The following is a 24,884-nucleotide window of genomic DNA, read 5'->3' on the forward strand; positions in this document are numbered from 1 at the left end:
TTCTTTCGCAAACAGTTGAGGTGATCCGACTGCAGTTATCGGCATATATTCCAAGGTGTGATCAATAGGATTGACCTCGAAATTGAGAATTTAAAAGGCGCGGCCTGCTGGTTATCACGTGATCTTTTGCCATTACGGTACCGATATCGCCCAGCGCTCCATACTGTAAGGACAATGATATCGATATCAGATGCCGGTGGGCCGGATTGTTTTTCAATCTGAGGAGACTAAAGCCGAAGACGAAGTTAAAGGAAATTATTGTTTTGGTTACCAAGAGGATACCATCACCGTGAATGGCCAAACCCACCTGGCAGTGGACAAGATCACCTGTCTTGGCAGTAGCAGTCGCGTGCAGTCCAAAGCGATGATGAGACAAATGCCAGAATTGCCAAAGCAAGAGTGGCCTGTGGCATCTCACGAGCAAATGTGTTCAGTCCACAAAACTCACGGTACTAATTCAGTTCCCATAGTAAACCTATGTAAACACCATGATATTTAAAATTCAACAACTTAAAGATTGTGAGTGCTCATAATCAAACCTACATTTATAAGTATAGATGAAACCTATATTTATCGGTATAGATGAAATCTGGATGTCAGCTTTTGTGCAGATGAAAGGATATGAGCCGCGGCATTTTCTGGACCAGTATGTGTTTGAAACATGTGCTTTCAATTCCGCACCAAAGAGTCAGGTGCGAATTTTAGTAATGAGTGTTCCAAACTCAAGACGGTAAAAGGACTTAAATTCTATCAATAAAATAATGTCATTTTCAATGGGCTTCCTAAAGAAACTCATCTGGATATGATTTCAAGACAGAGTCCCAGACTCTGAGGTTTTCACGTAGACAGGAATATAGAAGAAATATCGCCTTGATGGTTAAATGATGACATATTTAGAACTTTAAAATCTCGGGAAAAACATACTATATCATTATTTATATATAGAGTATTGATCTGCCTAAATTTAGCCTGATAGTCATAAGTGAACTTTATAACTTGATTTTAAATTAGCCAGCATAATTTCATTTTATTTAATCACTTTAAGATATTTCAATGTATCTTACTAATTTAACATACATTCCACTCGAACGTAATAGTACTAATCTTTTAGGCATTTCACTTTTAATCTTCATATACACTTCTATTATTTTCATATATATATATATATATATATATATATATATATATATATATATATATATATATATATATATATATATATATATATATACATATACATATTCATCTGTGTGTGTGTGTATGTTTGTGTGTATTACAGGAGTGTAACGTTTTATCAATAAAGTAAGACGAAATCTCTGACAACATGAATGCACCTTATCGGTAATATAAATGAACACAAGGGAGTCCAACGGTAAGCTGATATAATACTGATATATTACTACCTCCTAACATGTTTTTGGAATATGACCCTGTATCATCGATAGGTTCCATGGTGTAATGGTTAGCACTCTGGACTCTGAATCCAGCAATCCGAGTTCAAATCTCGGTGGAACCTAAGTTTATCTTTTTAATCCTAAAAATACCTTTTCTTAAAGTTTTATGTCGAACAGAAGACAAATGTACAATAGTAGAAGCGAGTATGAGAGGATACATTGTATGTACCTATTTAACGACATACAGTATTGCTTGGAAATGGGTTAGTGCGAAATATGAATCTAGTTTCGCAATAGAGTTGCAACCTAGTGCTCCTTGCTGACAATTCAATAATTCGCACTTAAAAAGGGCAATCTCGCAAATTCTTTGCAACTACATTACGATTTGAAAACAAAGATATCTTGTAATTTCGACTTTGATTTATTAATTGCAATTAAAGAATTGCGCAACGTAAACACATTTCCTTTATGTCTTGATATTGGCTGCGGACCGTTACCTCTTTCTCACTTTTCTAGGCGAGGAGTCAATTACACTGCACTATATGTGTTTCATTATCAATATATGCATATATTAGTCGATATCGATTTTAAATAGCGAATCCCTTTTCTATAATGTGACCTCTACCATGACAACACTGATACTGACCAGCACTCGATACCTTAGAAACTGTATTCGTACACATTTATTATAAATGTCACTAATGTGCAAAGTGTTAAGAGGTACACTTTACGATCACATTGTTGTTATACAAATATGATCTTTTTCTTTTATAGTTGTTCTCTCTCTCTCTCTCTCTCTCTCTCTCTCTCTCTCTCTCTCTCTCTCCCACTCTGTGTATTCCAATTTAATGCGTTATGGACACGGATTCAAAGCATAAACCTTCTTGATGGAAACATTTTATATTGCGGACACCAAAAGTTGGTGTCCACAGGGTACTCACCGCTAAATTATTCCTCTGATTCACGTATATGATGGTGATAGGAAAAGAACAAACCTGCGTTGTAAAGCGTTTCCCGCCAAATGTGTGTATATTTATTTTTACTTTTCCATTCAGCAGCCAGTGTGTGCGAACCCGTCACACACATACATATTGCGGTTTGCGCATGTCCTTGCCATTGGATACTGGAATAGCTCTCTTCCTATTGAGTATTATCGCCTCGCTCCTACTACCTCATGCACATGTTTTAGCAAAACAGTAAAGAATACGCATATACTACAACCTACTAATAAGTTTTGAGAAGATGACCCGTTGTAACCTATAGGTTCCATGGTGTAATGGTTAGCACTCTGGACTTTGAATCCAGCAATCCGAGTTCAAATCTCGGTGGAACCTAGGTTTTTTATTTTTATTCAAATACTTTTCTCAAAGTTTCATGTGGAACAGGAGGCGAATGTACAGAAGAAGAAGAAGCGACTTACAGACCCTTACTTACAACTCAGTAATTCGTACTTACAACTATATATTATCTAAATCCTCTTCAACTACATTACGATTTTTGCACTTAGAAATTTTGTAATTACGACTTTGTTTTCTTAATTGTTCACTTATCGTCAAAGGACAAGGATAACCTAGAAATTGAAAGCTTGCGTTGTCGAACCGCTCCAGTGGCCTAGTGGTTAGAGCGCCCGCCTCGGATGCGGGAGATCGTGGGTTTGATCCCCGGCCACATCATACCAAAGACTTACAAAAAAGGTACTAACAGCTGCCTCGCTAGTCGCACAGCATTAAGAGGTTAGTTTTAGGACTGTTCGGCCTGGTGTCAGGATAATGTGTCTGGGTGGAACATCATGCTACATGTCTGCAGCATGATGCCCCAGTGCTAGACATCACTATAAACTGCCACATTGCAGGCATCGTAGCGATATGACTGAATTTATTTTAAAGCTACGTTAAAAATCTAAATCGGACACACACGTTGTCGGAAATATGGCAGGCATATATGGAGGGGGATTACCGAAATAATTATATGCGTGTATTTCCTAATCTTCTATGATGCATTATTGTAAATGGCTGCTTGCAAATGATACTTTCATAATTCTATCAATGTATATTGTATTTTCATTGATGCAAATTGTACGTGGCAGTTTGTAAGTGCTACTTTCCTTCTGCATTATTGTAAATGACTGCTTGCAAGTGCTACATTCATAATTCTAGTCAAGAATTTTCTAATTTTCATTGATGCAAGCTGTAAATGGTTGCTTGCAAGTTTTTCGATCTACTTTCCTTCTGCGTTATTGTATCTTGCGATTTGCCGACAACTGAATTGATTCCGTAGTTTGTCGTATGACAAACGCAATGTCAGTTACTACAAACTTTGTATATTCTGTTTTTGAACTTTACAATTACATCATTCCAACTGCTGTTTTCATACAGATTTGGTCCTGCAACAATGTAAATACTAAGTTTTATCAGTATCGTCTTTGTTGTCCATCTCGTGTCTCTCTAAATTTCTAATTTTTTTCCTTTACGGCATTCATTTTATGTCGATAACTCTTTCACTCCCCTTTTTTAAGGTGTACGTTAGCAACACAGTTTTAATCGTCTCTAAAACCATATGCTTTCTCGAAGATCTAAGCGATTTATAGCACCTTACGAAAACAAAAACGCATCCACAACAACAGGGTGGTCCATCTTTTTCAACCCCAGTTTTGACGCACTGAAGTATTTACCTTCAAAGTTTAAGAAATCTACTTCTTAGTGTCATCTCTCATTACTTGGAAACATTAGTTATTTTAGCAAAGTAAGGATCAGAAATAACAATGATATATTCCCTCGTAATCTTCTTAACGAGTATTCATCGGACGAACCCTGGTTGTAAGGATTGTATTGTACGTCACCCATTTTGACGCACCTCACAGACGTCTTTCTTTTCCTGTGATAATATTGTACATAAGCTCCCGCGAAAATAAAATAATTCAGATCAACATCAATAGCACATAAAAAAGTTTATAGGTAAAATGACATTAAAAACAATTAATCATTCCTTACAGGTGTTATTTTGCCGCAAAAAAAACCCAAATAATCAAACTGTGGAAAATCATGTTGGTATCATGATAAAAGTATTTACTTGCGATTAGAAGTATTAGATTTAGTGTACAGTTGTTCTCAAATACTTAATTTGCATTGTTTATGTACGGAACCTTAACCTTTGAATGTATTTATATATATAAAAAACAAAAACAAAAAAAGCTTTAAAACTACTTTGCATCCATTAAAACATTTGTCTCTAAAACTGAAAATAATCAGAGACAAAAGATTTTACAGGAGATTTTACTTTTATTTTTTTGTAATTCTTGCCATTATCAAACCAATTAAAATTAATAATTTGGTTCAAGAATTTTGCAAATATAAAGATAGGACCCTTAGGATGTAATTATTCAGCTGCTCTTTGTCATATTAAAGACTTAAGAAAGAAGCTTTAAAGATATTTTGTAATATGAATGTTGCTGTCGATGAGTGTGTTTTGGGATGGTCTTCGGCAAGTATCAACAAAAGAATAAACTCTAATGATCTTGCTCGATAATTATACAGGGTAGAATTTTACAGATCGCTGTCTTTTCATTTGGTTTTGTTCTATTTAATCGCCTACATGTATCATGGGTAGTTGAGGGTGTTTTGGGACAGTCTTTTGCTGTCCTAGGGTAGTCATGGCGTCTTTTATTTGGTGATAATTACCAATATGGGATACACTATATATTTTAAAAAACTCTCCTGATCTTACTCGATAATTATACAATCCAGGATTTTACTGATCACTGTCTTTTATAAGGTTTGATTCAATATAATGGTATACATGTATCCTGGGTAGGTGAGAGAGTTTTCGGACAGTCTTGAGCTAGCCCCATTACTTTCAGGGTGACAGATAGAAAAATTAAACTATTGAATGTCTACTTCCTGCATACGTTGTTGGAAATAATCAAACATAAAATTTGCTGACAGATTTGGGGAGGCAAACAAGTGTTAAAACATTGCCTAAACTTTTAGAACACGTTTTGCTTTAATATTCTTTAAAGGAATTGGCTATGAAAAGCTTGAGGACGCATACATTATGGTCAACAAGTGTTGCTTGCTTGACTTTGTGTTAGGTAAAGAACCAAGAGTCTACTATTTTTCTATTAGATGGCTTGTCAAATGGTCAAATGCAGGAATAGGTTGCAGATGTGCCTTAGATATCTTCTGATTGGGATTTCCTACCATTTGACAAGTGTAAGATGAGCTAAGGTACTTCAAAACATCACTTTAATTTTCAGCAAATAAAAACGATTCAGGATCTTGTGATAAGTCTTACTGACACCAAATGACCAGCTTAAGGGGTTTTATGGGCTATACTATGCATGTCCTGTCCATATGCCTTCGGAACAACACTTTCACCAGCAGGTGCATCGGTTGCCGCCATTTTCTCATAATGAACCCATTTTTCACAAAGTAATAAACTGGTACTTGTGTGGCTTTAATTTTTAAAACCGAGACTTGTGTCTTCTCTGAGGAATACTACTTGGTGGCCTATAACTCACATTAAACTGACTTGCATACTTATAAAGTAGCTGTTACTTTCTGCTCAGATATCTTACAACTGCAGTCAGAAATTGGCTAGTGGTTTCTATTATTCTGTGAAGAAACTAACTTACTTGTGAATCTCTCTCTCTCTCTCTCTCTCTCTCTCTCTCTCTCTCTCTCTCTCTCTCTCTGCTGAGTGATTAAGACATTTAAATTATGGAATATACCTTGTCCATTGTTCGAAGGCACAATTACATTAGGGAAAGAGGCCAAATGTAGAATTTCATCTCAGGTTCATAAATAAAATAGTTTTGTGAGGGTCAATGTATCAGATATAACTAATTAGCAAATAAAATATAAACATTTTCATGGGTTTTTGCTCATAGCAAGAGCAAGGAACTTATTTTATTGCCCGCAAAATAAATTCTCCGAAAAGTGAGCATTTTTGTACAGTGTATATATTGAATACAGATCCAACTCAAGGGTTCTACGTATGAGAGCAGGGAAGACATCCGAAAAGCCATATGGACGTCATAGAAAAATCAAGAAAAAGTATCCAAACATCTATATGTCGCGTGGTGGATAGCTTATCAAAGGGTTAGAGGCCAGAATGGGTGTCCGGGGACCCATAGGTTATTGAATGAGACAAAAGAGCCTTTTCCGTACTACTAGTGGATTTCATAGAAGAAATAGGAAAAACTATGTATCAGACAATATTGTTTACAGATGATTAGTATATATTACTGGGTGAAATTGGGAAACTACACTAAAAACTCAGATGTCTCAGTTACATGTAACATTGTTTAATTTTAACTAAATTCTAATAATGAACATGTATCTACACTTCTCAGATGTGAATCGATACCATTATCATAATCAGTTAATTTAGAGCCACATTCAGCGTTTTCTTTGATGTTTCTTTTACAAAAGTTAATCAGAATGTACTTTATACCTTAAACAACAAAGGTACTTCATTTGCCTTCTAAAAATTGAATAACGATATTCCCAGTCGGGTTACAGTTCTTTTCATATTTAGTGTCAATATAATTACAACTCGTGACGTGTTCCCACTGCACATTTACACTTCCTGTGTACATAAGATAAGGCAACTATGTACACTGATAGATAGAAGCCTGGGGCAATCTGATTAAATTCAAATCTCCTCTGTCTCACGTGAAGATCTGAGAGCGACCTCTAAGAGGTCATATTCTACTAATTTTGGAATTAGCCAATGGAAATGCAGCTTTCAGAAATTTTAAATTTCCAATCTTTCGGCCCACCACGACGATCTTTAGCACACCGCACAGTCTCCGAAACGCGAAGGTGTAAGACTTCATCTGGTTGGCTGGTAAAATTAGCGATTTTGCTAATAACATAAGTCATCAGAACATAGCCCCTAAATGGCCGCTGTCAGAACTTGGCGTAGAACAGTGGAGACACTTTTTACAAGTGTCTTGTCGAAACATGCTACAATGGTTCCATGGTGTAATGGTTAGCACTCTGGACTTTGAATCCAGCGATCCGAGTTCAAATCTCGGTGGAACCTTGAATATTATTTTAAGTTCTTTCTTATTTACATTAATTTAAAGACTTTATTTTATTTTTGTAAATCCTAATGCGAAAGATGAGGTGGGTGTATGCAAATTGAAGCGAATATGATCCCTATGTGTGTCTATTTCGTCATACAACATAGTTTGAAAACCGGTTAGTTCAACAAAGTATGAATAAATTGTCACAATTGTTGAGTTACAAATTCAAAATAAAACAAGCTCGATGCTAAAATGAAGTATGACAATTTCTTCATATTGTCGGAGGATCATCAGCTCTGTCTCTATGTAAGTGTCAGTTAATCGCTGTACATGGTTGTTTGTTCATACATATATAGACCTTTCCATAGCCCTTGGATTTTTCAAAGAAATTTCCGTACGCCCTTGGATTTTTCAACGACCTCACCATACGTCATTGGATTTTTCAACGACCTTTCCATATTTCCTCGGATTTTTCAAGTCTTCGCAGTAATTTACAAAAAAATGTTTAATTTTGTTCGCTGAAAATGTCTCGGAAACAACAAATAAACCCTGATCTATTCGGACTACCTCGACAGTTTCTACGAAGATAATGACTGTACGATTGACCTAGAGCTTACGAATGAAAAAGTAGTTAGATGCATTCGCAATTTTTCGGACAATCCTTCTTTCGCAAACAGGTGAGGTGATCCGACTGCAGTTATCGGCATATATTCCAAGGTGTGATCAATAGGATTGACCTCGAAATTGAGAATTTAAAAGGCGCGGCCTGCTGGTTATCACGTGATCTTTTGCCATTACGGTACCGATATCGCCCAGCGCTCCATATTGTAAGGACAATGATATCGATATCAGATGCCGGTGGGCCGGATTGTTTTTCAATCTGAGGAGACTACAGCCGAAGACGAAGTTAAAGGAAATTATTGTTTTGGTTACCAAGAGGATACCATCACCGTGAATGGCCAAACCCACCTGGCAGTGGACAAGATCACCTGTCTTGGCAGTAGCAGTCGCGTGCAGTCCAAAGCGATGATGAGACAAATGCCAGAATTGCCAAAGCAAGAGTGGCCTGTGGCATCTCACGAGCAAATGTGTTCAGTCCACAAAACTCACGGTACTAATTCAGTTCCCATAGTAAACCTATGTAAACACCATGATATTTAAAATTCAACAACTTAAAGATTGTGAGTGCTCATAATCAAACCTACATTTATAAGTATAGATGAAACCTATATTTATCGGTATAGATGAAATCTGGATGTCAGCTTTTGTGCAGATGAAAGGATATGAGCCGCGGCATTTTCTGGACCAGTATGTGTTTGAAACATGTGCTTTCAATTCCGCACCAAAGAGTCAGGTGCGAATTTTAGTAATGAGTGTTCCAAACTCAAGACGGTAAAAGGACTTAAATTCCATCAATAAAATAATGTCATTTTCAATGGGCTTCCTAAAGAAACTCATCTGGATATGATTTCAAGACAGAGTCCCAGACTCTGAGGTTTTCACGTAGACAGGAATATAGAAGAAATATCGCCTTGATGGTTAAATGATGACATATTTAGAACTTTTGGAATATGACCCTGTATCATCGATAGGTTCCATGGTGTAATGGTTAGCACTCTGGACTCTGAATCCAGCAATCCGAGTTCAAATCTCGGTGGAACCTAAGTTTATCTTTTTAATCCTAAAAATACCTTTTCTTAAAGTTTTATGTCGAACAGAAGACAAATGTACAATAGTAGAAGCGAGTATGAGAGGATACATTGTATGTACCTATTTAACGACATACAGTATTGCTTGGAAATGGGTTAGTGCGAAATATGAATCTAGTTTCGCAATAGAGTTGCAACCTAGTGCTCCTTGCTGACAATTCAATAATTCGCACTTAAAAAGGGCAATCTCGCAAATTCTTTGCAACTACATTACGATTTGAAAACAAAGATGTCTTGTAATTTCGACTTTGATTTATTAATTGCATTTAAAGAATTGCGCAACGTAAACACATTTCCTTTATGTCTTGATATTGGCTCCGGACCGTTACCTCTTTCTCACTTTTCTAGGCGAGGAGTCAATTACACTGCACTATATGTGTTTCATTATCAATATATGCATGTATTAGTCGATATCGATTTTAAATAATGTGACCTCTACCATGACAACACTGATACTGACCAGCACTCGATACCTTAGAAACTGTATTCGTACACATTTATTATAAATGTCACTAATGTGCAAAGTGTTAAGAGGTACACTTTACGATCACATTGTTGTTATACAAATATGATCTTTTTCTTTTATAGTTGTTCTCTCTCTCTCTCTCTCTCTCTCTCTCTCTCTCTCTCTCTCTCTCACTCTGTGTATTCCAATTTATGGACACGGATTCAAAGCATAAACCTTCTTGATGGAAACATTTTATATTGCGGACACCAAAAGTTGGTGTCCACAGGGTACTCACCGCTAAATTATTCCTCTGATTCACGTATATGATGGTGATAGGAAAAGAACAAACCTGCGTTGTAAAGCGTTTCCCGCCAAATGTGTGTATATTTATTTTTACTTTTCCATTCAGCAGCCAGTGTGTGCGAACCCGTCACACACATACATATTGTGGTTTGCGCATGTCCTTGCCATTGGATACTGGAATAGCTCTCTTCCTATTGAGTATTATCGCCTCGCTCCTACTACCTCATGCACATGTTTTAGCAAAACAGTAAAGAATACGCATATACTACAACCTACTAATAAGTTTTGAGAAGATGACCCGTTGTAACCTATAGGTTCCATGGTGTAATGGTTAGCACTCTGGACTTTGAATCCAGCAATCCGAGTTCAAATCTCGGTGGAACCTAGCTTTTTGATTTTTATTCAAATACTTTTCTCAAAGTTTCATGTGGAACAGGAGGCGAATGTACAGAAGAAGAAGAAGCGACTTACAGCCCCTTACTTACAACTCAGTAATTCGTACTTATAACTATATATTATCTAAATCCTCTTCAACTACATTACGATTTTTGCACTTAGAAATTTTGTAATTACGACTTTGTTTTCTTAATTGTTCACTTATCGTCAAAGGACAAGGATAACCTAGAAATTGAAAGCTTGCGTTGTCGAACCGCTCCAGTGGCCTAGTGGTTAGAGCGCCCGCCTCGGATGCGGGAGATCGTGGGTTTGATCCCCGGCCACATCATACCAAAGACTTACAAAAAAGGTACTAACAGCTGCCTCGCTAGTCGCACAGCATTAAGAGGTTAGTTTTAGGACTGTTCGGCCTGGTGTCAGGATAATGTGTCTGGGTGGAACATCATGCTACATGTCTGCAGCATGATGCCCCAGTGCTAGACATCACTATAAACTGCCACATTGCAGGCATCGTAGCGATATGACTGAATTTGTTTTAAAGCTACGTTAAAAATCTAAATCGGACACACACGTTGTCGGAAATATGGCAGGCATATATGGGGGGGGATTACCGAAATAATTATATGCGTGTATTTCCTAATCTTCTATGATGCATTATTGTAAATGGCTGCTTGCAAATGATACTTTCATAATTCTATCAATGTATATTGTATTTTCATTGATGCAAATTGTACGTGGCAGTTTGTAAGTGCTACTTTCCTTCTGCATTATTGTAAATGACTGCTTGCAAGTGCTACATTCATAATTCTAGTCAAGAATTTTCTAATTTTCATTGATGCAAGCTGTAAATGGTTGCTTGCAAGTTTTTCGATCTACTTTCCTTCTGCGTTATTGTATCTTGCGATTTGCCGACAACTGAATTGATTCCGTAGTTTGTCGTATGACAAACGCAATGTCAGTTACTACAAACTTTGTATATTCTGTTTTTGAACTTTACAATTACATCATTCCAACTGCTGTTTTCATACAGATTTGGTCCTGCAACAATGTAAATACTAAGTTTTATCAGTATCGTCTTTGTTGTCCATCTCGTGTCTCTCTAAATTTCTAATTTTTTTCCTTTACGGCATTCATTTTATGTCGATAACTCTTTCACTCCCCTTTTTTAAGGTGTACGTTAGCAACACAGTTTTAATCGTCTCTAAAACCATATGCTTTCTCGAAGATCTAAGCGATTTATAGCACCTTACGAAAACAAAAACGCATCCACAACAACAGGGTGGTCCATCTTTTTCAACCCCAGTTTTGACGCACTGAAGTATTTACCTTCAAAGTTTAAGAAATCTACTTCTTAGTGTCATCTCTCATTACTTGGAAACATTAGTTATTTTAGCAAAGTAAGGATCAGAAATAACAATGATATATTCCCTCGTAATCTTCTTAACGAGTATTCATCGGACGAACCCTGGTTGTAAGGATTGTATTGTACGTCACCCATTTTGACGCACCTCACAGACGTCTTTCTTTTCCTGTGATAATATTGTACATAAGCTCCCGCGAAAATAAAATAATTCAGATCAACATCAATAGCACATAAAAAAGTTTATAGGTAAAATGACATTAAAAACAATTAATCATTCCTTACAGGTGTTATTTTGCCGCAAAAAAAAACCCAAATAATCAAACTGTGGAAAATCATGTTGGTATCATGATAAAAGTATTTACTTGCGATTAGAAGTATTAGATTTAGTGTACAGTTGTTCTCAAATACTTAATTTGCATTGTTTATGTACGGAACCTTAACCTTTGAATGTATTTATATATATAAAAAACAAAAACAAAAAAAGCTTTAAAACTACTTTGCATCCATTAAAACATTTGTCTCTAAAACTGAAAATAATCAGAGACAAAAGATTTTACAGGAGATTTTACTTTTATTTTTTTGTAATTCTTGCCATTATCAAACCAATTAAAATTAATAATTTGGTTCAAGAATTTTGCAAATATAAAGATAGGACCCTTAGGATGTAATTATTCAGCTGCTCTTTGTCATATTAAAGACTTAAGAAAGAAGCTTTAAAGATATTTTGTAATATGAATGTTGCTGTCGATGAGTGTGTTTTGGGATGGTCTTCGGCAAGTATCAACAAAAGAATAAACTCTAATGATCTTGCTCGATAATTATACAGGGTAGAATTTTACAGATCGCTGTCTTTTCATTTGGTTTTGTTCTATTTAATCGCCTACATGTATCATGGGTAGTTGAGGGTGTTTTGGGACAGTCTTTTGCTGTCCTAGGGTAGTCATGGCGTCTTTTATTTGGTGATAATTACCAATATGGGATACACTATATATTTTAAAAAACTCTCCTGATCTTACTCGATAATTATACAATCCAGGATTTTACTGATCACTGTCTTTTATAAGGTTTGATTCAATATAATGGTATACATGTATCCTGGGTAGGTGAGAGAGTTTTCGGACAGTCTTGAGCTAGCCCCATTACTTTCAGGGTGACAGATAGAAAAATTAAACTATTGAATGTCTACTTCCTGCATACGTTGTTGGAAATAATCAAACATAAAATTTGCTGACAGATTTGGGGAGGCAAACAAGTGTTAAAACATTGCCTAAACTTTTAGAACACGTTTTGCTTTAATATTCTTTAAAGGAATTGGCTATGAAAAGCTTGAGGACGCATACATTATGGTCAACAAGTGTTGCTTGCTTGACTTTGTGTTAGGTAAAGAACCGAGAGTCTACCATTTTTCTATTAGATGGCTTGTCAAATGGTCAAATGCAGGAATAGGTTGCAGATGTGCCTTAGATATCTTCTGATTGGGATTTCCTACCATTTGACAAGTGTAAGATGAGCTAAGGTACTGAAAAACATCACTTTAATTTTCAGCAAATAAAAACGATTCAGGATCTTGTGATAAGTCTTACTGACACCAAATGACCAGCTTAAGGGGTTTTATGGGCTATACTATGCATGTCCTGTCCATATGCCTTCGGAACAACACTTTCACCAGCAGGTGCATCGGTTGCCGCCATTTTCTCATAATGAACCCATTTTTCACAAAGTAATAAACTGGTACTTGTGTGGCTTTAATTTTTAAAACCGAGACTTGTGTCTTCTCTGAGGAATACTACTTGGTGGCCTATAACTCACATTAAACTGACTTGCATACTTATAAAGTAGCTGTTACTTTCTGCTCAGATATCTTACAACTGCAGTCAGAAATTGGCTAGTGGTTTCTATTATTCTGTGAAGAAACTAACTTACTTGTGAATCTCTCTCTCTCTCTCTCTCTCTCTCTCTCTCTCTCTTTGCTGAGTGATTAAGACATTTAAATTATGGAATATACCTTGTCCATTGTTCGAAGGCACAATTACATTAGGGAAAGAGGCCAAATGTAGAATTTCATCTCAGGTTCATAAATAAAATAGTTTTGTGAGGGTCAATGTATCAGATATAACTAATTAGCAAATAAAATATAAACATTTTCATGGGTTTTTGCTCATAGCAAGAGCAAGGAACTTATTTTATTGCCCGCAAAATAAATTCTCCGAAAAGTGAGCATTTTTGTACAGTGTATATATTGAATACAGATCCAACTCAAGGGTTCTACGTATGAGAGCAGGGAAGACATCCGAAAAGCCATATGGACGTCATAGAAAAATCAAGAAAAAGTATCCAAACATCTATATGTCGCGTGGTGGATAGCTTATCAAAGGGTTAGAGGCCAGAATGGGTGTCCGGGGACCCATAGGTTATTGAATGAGACAAAAGAGCCTTTTCCGTACTACTAGTGGATTTCATAGAAGAAATAGGAAAAACTATGTATCAGACAATATTGTTTACAGATGATTAGTATATATTACTGGGTGAAATTGGGAAACTACACTAAAAACTCAGATGTCTCAGTTACATGTAACATTGTTTAATTTTAACTAAATTCTAATAATGAACATGTATCTACACTTCTCAGATGTGAATCGATACCATTATCATAATCAGTTAATTTAGAGCCACATTCAGCGTTTTCTTTGATGTTTCTTTTACAAAAGTTAATCAGAATGTACTTTATACCTTAAACAACAAAGCTACTTCATTTGCCTTCTAAAAATTGAATAACGATATTCCCAGTCGGGTTACAGTTCTTTTCATATTTAGTGTCAATATAATTACAACTCGTGACGTGTTCCCACTGCACATTTACACTTCCTGTGTACATAAGATAAGGCAACTATGTACACTGATAGATAGAAGCCTGGGGCAATCTGATTAAATTCAAATCTCCTCTGTCTCACGTGAAGATCTGAGAGCGACCTCTAAGAGGTCATATTCTACTAATTTTGGAATTAGCCAATGGAAATGCAGCTTTCAGAAATTTTAAATTTCCAATCTTTCGGCCCACCACGACGATCTTTAGCACACCGCACAGTCTCCGAAACGCGAAGGTGTAAGACTTCATCTGGTTGGCTGGTAAAATTAGCGATTTTGCTAATAACATAAGTCATCAGAACATGGCCACTAAACGGCCGCTGTCAGAACTTGGCGTAGAACAGTGGAGACACTTTTTACAAGTGTCTTGTCGAAACATGCTACAATGGTTCCATGGTGTAATGGTTAGCACTCTGGACTTTGAATCCAGCGATCCGAGTTCAAATCTCGGTGGAACCTTGAATATTATTTTAAGTTCTTTCTTATTTACATTAATTTAAAGACTTTATTTTATTTTTGTAAATCCTAATGCGAAAGATGAGGTGGGTGTATGCAAATTGAAGCGAATATGATCCCTATGTGTGTCTATTTCGTCATACAACATAGTTTGAAAACCGGTTAGTTCAACAAAGTATGAATAAATTGTCACAATTGTTGAGTTACAAATTCAAAATAAAACAAGCTCGATGCTAAAATGAAGTATGACAATTTCTTCATATTGTCGGAGGATCATCAGCTCTGTCTCTATGTAAGTGTCAGTTAATCGCTGTACATGGTTGTTTGTTCATACATATATAGACCTTTCCATAGCCCTTGGATTTTTCAAAGAAATTTCCGTACGCCCTTGGATTTTTCAACGACCTCACCATACGTCATTGGATTTTTCAACGACCTTTCCATATTTCCTCGGATTTTTCAAGTCTTCGCAGTAATTTACAAAAAAATGTTTAATTTTGTTCGCTGAAAATGTCTCGGAAACAACAAATAAACCCTGATCTATTCGGACTACCTCGACAGTTTCTACGAAGATAACGACTGTACGATTGACCTAGAGCTTACGAATGAAAAAGTAGTTAGATGCATTCGCAATTTTTCGGACAATCCTTCTTTCGCAAACAGGTGAGGTGATCCGACTGCAGTTATCGGCATATATTCCAAGGTGTGATCAATAGGATTGACCTCGAAATTGAGAATTTAAAAGGCGCGGCCTGCTGGTTATCACGTGATCTTTTGCCATTACGGTACCGATATCGCCCAGCGCTCCATATTGTAAGGACAATGATATCGATATCAGATGCCGGTGGGCCGGATTGTTTTTCAATCTGAGGAGACTACAGCCGAAGACGAAGTTAAAGGAAATTATTGTTTTGGTTACCAAGAGGATACCATCACCGTGAATGGCCAAACCCACCTGGCAGTGGACAAGATCACCTGTCTTGGCAGTAGCAGTCGCGTGCAGTCCAAAGCGATGATGAGACAAATGCCAGAATTGCCAAAGCAAGAGTGGCCTGTGGCATCTCACGAGCAAATGTGTTCAGTCCACAAAACTCACGGTACTAATTCAGTTCCCATAGTAAACCTATGTAAACACCATGATATTTAAAATTCAACAACTTAAAGATTGTGAGTGCTCATAATCAAACCTACATTTATAAGTATAGATGAAACCTATATTTATCGGTATAGATGAAATCTGGATGTCAGCTTTTGTGCAGATGAAAGGATATGAGCCGCGGCATTTTCTGGACCAGTATGTGTTTGAAACATGTGCTTTCAATTCCGCACCAAAGAGTCAGGTGCGAATTTTAGTAATGAGTGTTCCAAACTCAAGACGGTAAAAGGACTTAAATTCCATCAATAAAATAATGTCATTTTCAATGGGCTTCCTAAAGAAACTCATCTGGATATGATTTCAAGACAGAGTCCCAGACTCTGAGGTTTTCACGTAGACAGGAATATAGAAGAAATATCGCCTTGATGGTTAAATGATGACATATTTAGAACTTTTGGAATATGACCCTGTATCATCGATAGGTTCCATGGTGTAATGGTTAGCACTCTGGACTCTGAATCCAGCAATCCGAGTTCAAATCTCGGTGGAACCTAAGTTTATCTTTTTAATCCTAAAAATACCTTTTCTTAAAGTTTTATGTCGAACAGAAGACAAATGTACAATAGTAGAAGCGAGTATGAGAGGATACATTGTATGTACCTATTTAACGACATACAGTATTGCTTGGAAATGGGTTAGTGCGAAATATGAATCTAGTTTCGCAATAGAGTTGCAACCTAGTGCTCCTTGCTGACAATTCAATAATTCGCACTTAAAAAGGGCAATCTCGCAAATTCTTTGCAACTACATTACGATTTGAAAACAAAGATGTCTTGTAATTTCGACTTTGATTTATTAATTGCATTTAAAGAATTGCGCAACGTAAACACATTTCCTTTATGTCTTGATATTGGCTCCGGACCGTTACCTCTTTCTCACTTTTCTAGGCGAGGAGTCAATTACACTGCACTATATGTGTTTCATTATCAATATATGCATGTATTAGTCGATATCGATTTTAAATAATGTGACCTCTACCATGACAACACTGATACTGACCAGCACTCGATACCTTAGAAACTGTATTCGTACACATTTATTATAAATGTCACTAATGTGCAAAGTGTTAAGAGGTACACTTTACGATCACATTGTTGTTATACAAATATGATCTTTTTCTTTTATAGTTGTTCTCTCTCTCTCTCTCTCTCTCTCTCTCTCTCTCTCTCTCTCTCTCTCTCACTCTGTGTATTCCAATTTATGGACACGGATTCAAAGCATAAACCTTCTTGATGGAAACATTTTATATTGCGGACACCAAAAGTTGGTGTCCACAGGGTACTCACCGCTAAATTATTCCTCTGATTCACGTATATGATGGTGATAGGAAAAGAACAAACCTGCGTTGTAAAGCGTTTCCCGCCAAATGTGTGTATATTTATTTTTACTTTTCCATTCAGCAGCCAGTGTGTGCGAACCCGTCACACACATACATATTGTGGTTTGCGCATGTCCTTGCCATTGGATACTGGAATAGCTCTCTTCCTATTGAGTATTATCGCCTCGCTCCTACTACCTCATGCACATGTTTTAGCAAAACAGTAAAGAATACGCATATACTACAACCTACTAATAAGTTTTGAGAAGATGACCCGTTGTAACCTATAGGTTCCATGGTGTAATGGTTAGCACTCTGGACTTTGAATCCAGCAATCCGAGTTCAAATCTCGGTGGAACCTAGCTTTTTTATTTTTATTCAAATACTTTTCTCAAAGTTTCATGTGGAACAGGAGGCGAATGTACAGAAGAAGAAGAAGCGACTTACAGACCCTTACTTACAACTCAGTAATTCGTACTTACAACTATATATTATCTAAATCCTCTTCAACTACATTACGATTTTTGCACTTAGAAATTTTGTAATTACGACTTTGTTTTCTTAATTGTTCACTTATCGTCAAAGGACAAGGATAACCTAGAAATTGAAAGCTTGCGTTGTCGAACCGCTCCAGTGGCCTAGTGGTTAGAGCGCCCGCCTCGGATGCGGGAGATCGTGGGTTTGATCCCCGGCCACATCATACCAAAGACTTACAAAAAAGGTACTAACAGCTGCCTCGCTAGTCGCACAGCATTAAGAGGTTAGTTTTAGGACTGTTCGGCCTGGTGTCAGGATAATGTGTCTGGGTGGAACATCATGCTACATGTCTGCAGCATGATGCCCCAGTGCTAGACATCACTATAAACTGCCACATTGCAGGCATCGTAGCGATATGACTGAATTTATTTTAAAGCTACGTTAAAAATCTAAATCGGACACACACGTTGTCGGAAATATGGCAGGCATATATGGAGGGGGATTACCGAAATAATTATATGCGTGTATTTCCTAATCTTCTATGATGCATTATTGTAAATGGCTGCTTGCAAATGATACTTTCATAATTCTATCAATGTATATTGTATTTTCATTGATGCAAATTGTACGTGGCAGTTTGTAAGTGCTACTTTCCTTCTGCATTATTGTAAATGACTGCTTGCAAGTGCTACATTCATAATTCTAGTCAAGAATTTTCTAATTTTCATTGATGCAAGCTGTAAATGGTTGCTTGCAAGTTTTTCGATCTACTTTCCTTCTGCGTTATTGTATCTTGCGATTTGCCGACAACTGAATTGATTCCGTAGTTTGTCGTATGACAAACGCAATGTCAGTTACTACAAACTTTGTATATTCTGTTTTTGAACTTTACAATTACATCATTCCAACTGCTGTTTTCATACAGATTTGGTCCTGCAACAATGTAAATACTAAGTTTTATCAGTATCGTCTTTGTTGTCCATCTCGTGTCTCTCTAAATTTCTAATTTTTTTCCTTTACGGCATTCATTTTATGTCGATAACTCTTTCACTCCCCTTTTTTAAGGTGTACGTTAGCAACACAGTTTTAATCGTCTCTAAAACCATATGCTTTCTCGAAGATCTAAGCGATTTATAGCACCTTACGAAAACAAAAACGCATCCACAACAACAGGGTGGTCCATCTTTTTCAACCCCAGTTTTGACGCACTGAAGTATTTACCTTCAAAGTTTAAGAAATCTACTTCTTAGTGTCATCTCTCATTACTTGGAAACATTAGTTATTTTAGCAAAGTAAGGATCAGAAATAACAATGATATATTCCCTCGTAATCTTCTTAACGAGTATTCATCGGACGAACCCTGGTTGTAAGGATTGTATTGTACGTCACCCATTTTGACGCACCTCACAGACGTCTTTCTTTTCCTGTGATAATATTGTACATAAGCTCCCGCGAAAATAAAATAATTCAGATCAACATCAATAGCACATAAAAAAGTTTATAGGTAAAATGACATTAAAAACAATTAATCATTCCTTACAGGTGTTATTTTGCCGCAAAAAAAACCCCAAATAATCAAACTGTGGAAAATCATGTTGGTATCATGATAAAAGTATTTACTTGCGATTAGAAGTATTAGATTTAGTGTACAGTTGTTCTCAAATACTTAATTTGCATTGTTTATGTACGGAACCTTAACCTTTGAATGTATTTATATATATAAAAAACAAAAACAAAAAAAGCTTTAAAACTACTTTGCATCCATTAAAACATTTGTCTCTAAAACTGAAAATAATCAGAGACAAAAGATTTTACAGGAGATTTTACTTTTATTTTTTTGTAATTCTTGCCATTATCAAACCAATTAAAATTAATAATTTGGTTCAAGAATTTTGCAAATATAAAGATAGGACCCTTAGGATGTAATTATTCAGCTGCTCTTTGTCATATTAAAGACTTAAGAAAGAAGCTTTAAAGATATTTTGTAATATGAATGTTGCTGTCGATGAGTGTGTTTTGGGATGGTCTTCGGCAAGTATCAACAAAAGAATAAACTCTAATGATCTTGCTCGATAATTATACAGGGTAGAATTTTACAGATCGCTGTCTTTTCATTTGGTTTTGTTCTATTTAATCGCCTACATGTATCATGGGTAGTTGAGGGTGTTTTGGGACAGTCTTTTGCTGTCCTAGGGTAGTCATGGCGTCTTTTATTTGGTGATAATTACCAATATGGGATACACTATATATTTTAAAAAACTCTCCTGATCTTACTCGATAATTATACAATCCAGGATTTTACTGATCACTGTCTTTTATAAGGTTTGATTCAATATAATGGTATACATGTATCCTGGGTAGGTGAGAGAGTTTTCGGACAGTCTTGAGCTAGCCCCATTACTTTCAGGGTGACAGATAGAAAAATTAAACTATTGAATGTCTACTTCCTGCATACGTTGTTGGAAATAATCAAACATAAAATTTGCTGACAGATTTGGGGAGGCAAACAAGTGTTAAAACATTGCCTAAACTTTTAGAACACGTTTTGCTTTAATATTCTTTAAGGGAATTGGCTATGAAAAGCTTGAGGACGCATACATTATGGTCAACAAGTGTTGCTTGCTTGACTTTGTGTTAGGTAAAGAACCGAGAGTCTACTATTTTTCTATTAGATGGCTTGTCAAATGGTCAAATGCAGGAATAGGTTGCAGATGTGCCTTAGATATCTTCTGATTGGGATTTCCTACCATTTGACAAGTGTAAGATGAGCTAAGGTACTTCAAAACATCACTTTAATTTTCAGCAAATAAAAACGATTCAGGATCTTGTGATAAGTCTTACTGACACCAAATGACCAGCTTAAGGGGTTTTATGGGCTATACTATGCATGTCCTGTCCATATGCCTTCGGAACAACACTTTCACCAGCAGATGCATCGGTTGCCGCCATTTTCTCATAATGAACCCATTTTTCACAAAGTAATAAACTGGTACTTGTGTGGCTTTAATTTTTAAAACCGAGACTTGTGTCTTCTCTGAGGAATACTACTTGGTTGCCTATAACTCACATTAAACGGACTTGCATACTTATAAAGTAGCTGTTACTTTCTGCTCAGATATCTTACAACTGCAGTCAGAAATTGGCTAGTGGTTTCTATTATTCTGTGAAGAAACTAACTTACTTGTGAATCTCTCTCTCTCTCTCTCTCTCTCTCTCTCTCTCTCTCTCTTTGCTGAGTGATTAAGACATTTAAATTATGGAATATACCTTGTCCATTGTTCGAAGGCACAATTACATTAGGGAAAGAGGCCAAATGTAGAATTTCATCTCAGGTTCATAAATAAAATAGTTTTGTGAGGGTCAATGTATCAGATATAACTAATTAGCAAATAAAATATAAACATTTTCATGGGTTTTTGCTCATAGCAAGAGCAAGGAACTTATTTTATTGCCCGCAAAATAAATTCTCCGAAAAGTGAGCATTTTTGTACAGTGTATATATTGAATACAGATCCAACTCAAGGGTTCTACGTATGAGAGCAGGGAAGACATCCGAAAAGCCATATGGACGTCATAGAAAAATCAAGAAAAAGTATCCAAACATCTATATGTCGCGTGGTAGATAGCTTATCAAAGGGTTAGAGGCCAGAATGGGTGTCCGGGGACCCATAGGTTATTGAATGAGACAAAAGACCCTTTTCCGTACTACTAGTGGATTTCATAGAAGAAATATAAAAAACTATGTATAAGAGAATATTGTTTACAGATGATTAGTATGTATTACTGGGTGAAATTGGGAAACTACACTAAAGACTCACATCTCTCAGTTACATGTAACATTGTTTAATTTTATCTAAATTCTAATAATGAACATGTATCTACACTTCTCAGATGTGGATCGATACCATTATCATAATCAGTTAATTTAGAGCCACATTCAGCGTTTTCTTTGATGTTTCTTTTACAAAAGTTAATCAGAATGTACTTTATACCTTAAACAACAAAGGTACTTCATTTGCCTTCTAAAAATTGAATAAGAATATTCCCAGTCGGGTTACAGTTCTTTTCATATTTAGTGTCAATATAATTACAACTCGTGACGTGTTCCCACTGCATAGTTACACTTCCTGTATACATAAGATAAGGCAACTATGTACACTGATAGATACAAGCCTGGGGCAATCTGATTAAATTCAAATCTCCTCTGTCTTTTAACGTGAAGATCTGAGAGCGACCGCTAAGAGGTCATATTCTACTAATTTTGGAATTAGCCAATGGAAATGCAGCTTTCAGAAATTTTAAATTTCCAATCTTTCGGCCCACCACGACGATCTTTAGCACACCGCACAGTCTCCGAAACGCGAAGGTGTAAGACTTCATCTGGTTGGCTGGTAAAATTAGCGATTTTGCTAATAACATAAGTCATCAGAACATGGCCCCTAAATGGCCGCTGTCAGAACTTGGCGTAGAACAGTGGAGACACTTTTTACAAGTGTCTTGTCGACACATGCTACAATGGTTCCATGGTGTAATGGTTAGCACTCTGGACTTTGAATCCAGCGATCCGAGTTCAAATCTCGGTGGAACCTAAGTTTATCTTTTTAATCCTAAAAGTACCTTTTCTTAAAGTTTTATGTCGAACAATAGACAAATGTACAGTAGTAGAAGCGAATATGAGAGGATACATTGTATGTACCTATTTAACGACATACACCATTGCTTGGAAATGGGTTAGTGCGAAATATGAATCTAGTTTCGCAATAGAGATGCAACCTAGTGCCCCTTGCTGACAATTCAATAATTCGCACTTAAAAAGAGGAATCTCGCTTATTCTTTGCAACTACATTACGATTTTATGAAAAAGATATCTTGTATCTTCGACTTTGATTTATTAATTGCAATTAAAGAATTGCGCAACGTAAACACATTTCCTTTATGTCTTGATATTGGCTGCGGACCCTTACCTCTTTCTCACTTTTCTAGGCGAGGAGTCAATTACACTCTACTATATTTTTTTCATTATCAATATATGCATATATTAGTCGATATCGGATTTAAATAGCGAATCACTGTTCTATCACGTGACATCAAAAATGACGACACTGATACTGACCAGCACTCGATACCGTAGAAACTGTATTCGTACACATTTATTATAAATGTCACTAATGGGCAAAGTATTAAGAGGTACACTTTACGATCTCATTGCTGCTATATTAATATGATGTTTTTCTTTTATAGTTGTTCTCTCTCTCTCTCTCTCTCTCTCTCTCTCTCTCTCTCTCTCTCTGTACTCAAATTTAATGCGTTATGGACACCGATTCAAAGCATAAACCTTCGTTATGGACACATTTTATATTGCGGACACCACAAGTTGGTGTCCACAGGGTACTCACCGCTAAATTATTACTCTGATTCATGTATATGATGGTGACAGCAAAAGACCAAACCTGCGTTGTAAACCGTTTCCCGCCAAATGTGTGTATATTTCTTTTTACTTTCCCATTCAGCAGCCAGTGTGTGCGAACCCGTCACACACAGACATATTGCGGTTTGCGCATGTCATTGCCATTGGATACTGGAATAGCTCTCTTCCTATTGTGTATTCTCGACTCGCTCCTACTACCTCATGCACATGTTTTAGCAAATCAGTAAAGAATACGCATATACGACAACCTACTAATAAGTTTTTAGAAGATGACCCGTTGTAACCGATAGGTTCCATGGTGTAATGGTTAGCACTCTGGACTTGGACTTCCGGTTATGACATCAGATGGAAAACACGTTTGATGATCGCTCCGTGAATTTTCAAGTTTTATTCCTTTAATAGACATTTTTTCTGTTTTAAGTTGTTACAGGTACGTTTATTAGATTCGTGTGATCGCATTCATATAGAAGTTAGATATATTTTGTGTGTGTGGATAACTTTATCCACCACACAAAATACTATTTTCTGTGACAATGAATTCAAAGCCTGGTCGTGCTGCACGTGCAGCACAGGGAGCGGACTCAAATTCTAATGACACCAGTGGAATAGCTAGCAATAAGAATGGCATGTCGAGTAACATCGATGGACAGACAAGAGCTTCTCGTCGTTTTGGGAAAGAATGTACCGTGGTGATTGATGTAAAGGATGTGAAGAAAATAAAGACAAGTGATATTATTAGAAGTGTAGAAGAATTAACCGGAGATATGTCGGTCTATGCAGTTGTGCCCAAAGGTGCAAATTTGTATGAGGTCACACTACCGAGCAAGGAAGTAGCATATAATACCTTGTGTGGAATTGATATTGGAAGTGAACACTTTGATTGTACTCTCTTATATTCAGACACTATTATTGTGTCAATTCTTCATTTACCAGCATACATCACCGATGATGATATAAGTATGAAGCTCGGTGAATACGGAGTAGAACTTCTTTCTCCCATTCAACGCAGATATTATCCTGGGACTAGTGTGGCTGATGGGACTCGTTATGTCAAATGTAAATTTCCACAGCAGGTAAAATCCTTGCCTTATAGTCTGAAATTTCAGACTGTCAATGGTCAGCAATACTTTAGAGTATTACACGATAACCAAGTTAAGGTATGCTCTAGATGTCTAGATCCGGGACATGTTATGAAAGACTGCCCTGATTTTGTATGCTACAAGTGTGGGGATCAAGGCCATGTAGCAAAAAATTGCACAAGACAAAGATGTGACAGTTGTGGAAGTTTTCCTCTGATGTGTACATGCAGGATATGTGACAAATGCCACAAAGAGGCGCAAACATGTGTGTGTTACAGAGAGGCCATTGCAGGCATTCATTCGCAAATTGATGATGCTGCGAGGGAAGACATATTGGAGTTACCGAGTGACGAAGATGATAAGGAAGAAATTGAGAATGCAAAACAAGATAACGAGAGTGGAGAAAGTGGGGAAGAAAATGAAAGAAGCGGAGTTGATATGACCAATGTAGAAATAGAATCTGA

The 24,884-nt window shown here is 36.6% G+C and overlaps 7 non-coding genes across 7 annotated transcripts; all 7 read left to right on the forward strand.

The window, feature by feature from the left end:
- Positions 1-1,444: 1,444 nt before the first annotated feature.
- Positions 1,445-1,516, forward strand: Trnaq-cug (transfer RNA glutamine (anticodon CUG)). The gene has a single exon. It is a non-coding gene; the product is annotated as a tRNA-Gln (tRNA).
- Positions 1,517-7,367: 5,851 nt separating this feature from the next.
- Positions 7,368-7,439, forward strand: Trnaq-uug (transfer RNA glutamine (anticodon UUG)). Its single transcript has one exon. It is a non-coding gene; the product is annotated as a tRNA-Gln (tRNA).
- Positions 7,440-9,013: 1,574 nt separating this feature from the next.
- Trnaq-cug (transfer RNA glutamine (anticodon CUG)) lies at positions 9,014-9,085 on the forward strand. The gene has a single exon. It is a non-coding gene; the product is annotated as a tRNA-Gln (tRNA).
- Positions 9,086-14,893: 5,808 nt separating this feature from the next.
- Positions 14,894-14,965, forward strand: Trnaq-uug (transfer RNA glutamine (anticodon UUG)). The gene has a single exon. It is a non-coding gene; the product is annotated as a tRNA-Gln (tRNA).
- Positions 14,966-16,539: 1,574 nt separating this feature from the next.
- Trnaq-cug (transfer RNA glutamine (anticodon CUG)) lies at positions 16,540-16,611 on the forward strand. The gene has a single exon. It is a non-coding gene; the product is annotated as a tRNA-Gln (tRNA).
- A 1,114-nt stretch (positions 16,612-17,725) lies between these two features.
- On the forward strand, positions 17,726-17,797 carry Trnaq-uug (transfer RNA glutamine (anticodon UUG)). The gene has a single exon. It is a non-coding gene; the product is annotated as a tRNA-Gln (tRNA).
- Positions 17,798-22,430: 4,633 nt separating this feature from the next.
- Trnaq-uug (transfer RNA glutamine (anticodon UUG)) lies at positions 22,431-22,502 on the forward strand. The gene has a single exon. It is a non-coding gene; the product is annotated as a tRNA-Gln (tRNA).
- Positions 22,503-24,884: the final 2,382 nt, after the last annotated feature.

Source organism: Sinohyriopsis cumingii, chromosome 17 (assembly GCF_028554795.1).
Source record: "Sinohyriopsis cumingii isolate HCF-2022 chromosome 17, ASM2855479v2, whole genome shotgun sequence".
NCBI lineage: Eukaryota > Metazoa > Mollusca > Bivalvia > Unionida > Unionidae > Sinohyriopsis > Sinohyriopsis cumingii.